Genomic DNA, 4,790 nt, shown 5'->3' on the forward strand with positions numbered 1-4,790 from the left:
TTAACATATGGATAGTTACATTTTGCACATTGAATTTTCCAACCATTAAAAGTTGGATGTTATGCATGTAGCTTAAATTAGTTAAAAGATTATGATGTGGAGATGTTATGCCACCCAAATAAGGCAAATGTGGTAGCTAACGTCTAAAGTAGGAAGTCTGCCAACACGTTGATGGTGATTATCGAGTAGAGTACCATATATAAGAATTTGGATGTGCTAAGATAATTGTTGTAATGGGAGAGGTTATGAAATAATTGGCTCAACTGTCAGCCCAGCTGATGCTGAGACAACATTTATAGATGTTCAATAGATGAACACTCATTTGATTGAGATATGGCATTTGTTAGGAATGGAGTGGGGAAATGAGTTCTCACTTACTTATGATATGGAACTTCTTTTGGTAAGGATGATGGTGCATGTCTGAGGATGCAAAGCTTATTGTTCGTCATTCTCAATTTATTCAGGTAGCACAAAGATGTATTAGGCTCTTAGGTCGTATTATTGATTGCAGAATATAAAGAAGGAGATAGTAGAGTTTGTGAACAAATGTTTGGTTTGCAGAATATAAAGAAGGAGATAGTAGAGTTTGTGAACAAATGTTTGGTTTGTTACCTAGTAAAAGGGCGAAGACAAAAAAGATAGAAGGTTTATTGCAACCTCTGAGTGTGCCTGAATGGAAGTAGAAAAAAATAACTATAGACAGCCTAAGAGTTATACAATAGTTTCGATGATAATATATTGACTAGCTAATTTGGCATATTTCATACCTAAAAAAACTATCTAATTAGGGATAAGATTGTCAAAATACATGGAGTGCTAGTGCCTTATGTGTCTAATAGAGATCATCTTCAACTTTTTAACATTTTGTCAACATGTCTCTTGGATTTTTTTGCACCATCTATCTTCTCTAAACACATTACCTTCTTCTACTAACCTGCGAGTGAAATGATATCATCTTTTGATGTGTTTTGTCTTTGAATGATAAATCGAGTTACTCATCAACTGTATGACACTTTGACTATCTGTATAAAGAATCTTCTTGTGCTGCTTCTTGCCTAGTTCTTCTAGATAGTCTGTCATTCATATTATCTCATTTCCAGCTTCAGCTATAGTTACGTACTCTGCCTCAATAGATAAAAGAACAACGCATATCTGAAGCCTGAACATTCAACTCATTGTTGTTTCATCTATAGTGTAGATATATCCAAATGTACTCTTGCTAGATTCTACATCTCCACTCAGATCAGTATCCACAAAAACTTGCAGAACTACTTTGTCATTGTCATAAGAAAGGGAAGTGCGGGATGTACCTCTTAGATATCTTAGAAGCCACTTCACAGCTTTCCAATGTTCTTTCCCTAGGTTTTCCATGTACTTGCTAACAACTCCCACGGCATGTGTTATATCAGGTCTAGTGCAGACCATAACATACATCAAACTCCCAACTGCAAAAGTATACAAAACTGATGTCATGTGCTTACGTTTTTCAACAGTTTTGGGAGATTGCCCTTTTGACAATTTAATACGATTTGCCAAAGGGGTAGTTCTGGATTTAGCCTCATTTATCCTGAATTTGGACAACATCTTCTCAATGTACTGCTCCTGGGATAGATCTAATGTGCTATAAGATCTATCTTGAAAAATTCTCATCCCAAGAATCTACTTTGTTGCACCCAAATATTTCATCTCAAATACTAAAGACATGCTTGCTTTCAGGTGGTTTACCTCTCTCGTACTGGATCCAGCAATCAGTATATCATCCACACAGAGGATTAGAAACACATAAGAATCAATGTATTTCTTGAGGTAACAACACTGATCCTTTTCACTCATGTGGAAACCACTCTTGCACATGAAGGAGTCAAAGTTCTTGTACCATTTTCTCGGTGCTTGTTGAAATTCATACAAGCTCTTATTGAGCTTACATACCATGTGTTTCTTGCCTGGAGCTGTAAACACTTCTAGTTGTTGCATGTAGATCTCTTCATCTAGATCTCCATGTAAGAACATTGTTTTTACCTCCATTTACTCAAGGTGTAAAGTCTCTTATGCAACAATACTCAACAAAATTCGAATACTATTTGATTTCACAACAGGAGAAAAGATTTCAGCATATAGAATGCCTTTTCTTTGTAAATAACCTTTATATACTAAGCAAGCCTTGAACCTCCTTTTGTCATCTGGTTCAGCCTTAATTCTAAACACCCATTTGTTTAACTGATCTCTATTTTATGTAGGTAACTCAGTCAGCACCAGTCAACACCCACATATTAATATTTTCATGTGAACTCATCTCATCATCCATGACTTGCTCCCACTTGGTTGAATCTTCCACCTGTTGAGCCTCATCAAAGGACTCTGGTTCTCCTTCGTCAATTAGTAACAAATAATATAATGAAGGTGAATATCTATCTAGTGCTCTGATAGTTCTGGATGATCTCTTCAACACTTGTTCAAGTGTCACTTGCTCTACATTTGATTCTTCAGCAACAGTCTCGGAGTTTCTTAAGCTTCTACTGTAAATGACTGGGTGAGTTTTCCTACAACTCAAGCTCTACTCCAACTTGCTTCATAGTCTCAGAGTTTATCTTTTCTTTGTCCTTACAAAGAACATTTTCATCAAAGATCAAATCACACTGTCTTAGGATTTTCCTATTCTTGTTATCCCAAATCTTGTACTTGAACATGTCAGAGTCATAGCCTATAAAGTAGCATTTCACAACCTTAACATCAAGATTGTCTCTTTTCTATGGATCAATGTGAATATACACAATACAACCAAAAGTTCTCAAGTGTGAGTACTTGAATCTTTTCCCTGTCCATACTTCTTATGACAATTTGATTTCCAAGGGTATTGATGACCCTCTATTGATCAAATAGGCTGTTGTGTTCACAGCATCAACACATAATATCTTTGGTAGTCCAAAATGAATCCTCATGCTTCTTTTTCGCTCATTCAATGTTATGTTCATCCTTTATGTAATGTCATTTGGTTTCGTCTTACCGGGAACTGTCCTTATTAATCTAATTCTCTCAGCTACACAAAATATTTTAAACTCTGACTTGACGTACTTCCCTCCATTGTCAGACCTCAGGCATTTGATCATCATCCGGTCTGATTTTCAACTTTAGCTTTCCACTTCTTGAAGATGGCAAACACATCTAATTTGTGTTTCAGGAAATAAACTCATACCTTCCTACTGAAATCATCGATGAAGATGTCATAGAACCTTGATCCACCAAGTGATGAAACTGAAGATGGCCCCTAAACGTTTGTATGGACCATTTCCAAACCCACTTTCTTTAGTTCTCTAGCAACATTTGTGAAGCTAACTCATTTTTGTTTGACCTAATGCAACTCTCACAAAGACCCATATCAACAAATTTTAGGCCTCTAAAACTCCTTTTGCAACCAACATCTTCATTCATTTGATGCTCATATGTCCAAGTCTATTATGCCATAGACTTGAATTTGAAGCACTCTCAACATCAACAACCATGTTTGTACACCATGCAATAGTTTATAAGGTTCCAGATTTTGTGTCACGTGCTACCACCATAACACCGTTCACAATCTTCCACAAACTCTTCCCAAACTCTACTGCATAACTTGTGCCCAATTGACTAATGTAGATCAAGTTCTTCTTGAGACCAGGAATATATCTGACATTATTTAGTGTCCACTAATTTTCTTCGGCAGTTTTTATGCAGACATCCTCCTTTCCTTCATCTCCAAGGTTTTGTTGTCGGCAAGATACACCTTCCCAAAATTTTCTGATTTGAAATTTTAAAATAATTGCTTACTTGGAAACGAATAAAATGATGCACTTGAATCTAAAATCCAGGATTCAATTGGGTTGTCCATATTAAGGATTAAAGCATCCTCTATCTTCTATTGAATATATAGAATCATTGTCATCTTTAGATTTGTGATTCTGCTTCTTCAATTTTGTACAATCCATCTGAAAGTGCCCTTTTTCTCTGCAATTCCAACACTTTACGTTTTGTTTGTTTTGAGATTTTTCTCGGTTCTTTAATTTTGATCACCCATATTTGTTTGGGCTCTTTGTTTACTTCTTCCCCTTCGATCAACACTGAGAAAATTAATGATGAATCTCTAATTTCCCGTTTGCAAATACTTTCGTTGAGAACTACATCTCGAATTTCATCAAACTTCAGTTTATCAGATTCCTGTGAACTACTGATTGCGGTAACAATAGTATCCCACGACTCGGGTTAAGATGACATCAAAATCATACTTTAATTTCATCTTCAAAAATAATTTTCACCAAGCTTAATTGACTTACAATCTTGTTGAACTCATTTATATGATCTGCAACAGATCCATCTTCAGACATTTGTTGATTGAACAACCTCTGCATCAAATACACCTTATTCATAGCTAACGGTTTTTCATACATATTCGACAACACCTTCAATAGGTATGACGTCGTCTTCTCCTTGATGATGTTGAATGTCATATTTCTAGATAGCTTCCACCGGATCAGCCCTAAGGCCTAACGATCCTTGAGCTTCCGCTGCTCTATGGTCATGGTATCCAGCTTCACCCCCCAACAGGGTTCGTGAAGATCGTTCTAGTACAGATAATCTTCAATTTGTATCTTCCAGAAACTGAAATCGGATCCATCAAACTTTTCAATTCCAATCTTTGAATGTTCCATTTTCACATATCGTGGTGAATCTCGCCTTGCTCTGATATCAGTTGTTAGGATCGCACAACAACGCACACACTCGATCAAGATGAACACAAAAAAAAAAAAAAAAAAAAA

The sequence above is a fragment of the Cucurbita moschata genome, unplaced genomic scaffold (assembly GCF_002738365.1).
Source record: "Cucurbita moschata cultivar Rifu unplaced genomic scaffold, Cmos_1.0 Cmo_Scf00095, whole genome shotgun sequence".
NCBI lineage: Eukaryota > Viridiplantae > Streptophyta > Magnoliopsida > Cucurbitales > Cucurbitaceae > Cucurbita > Cucurbita moschata.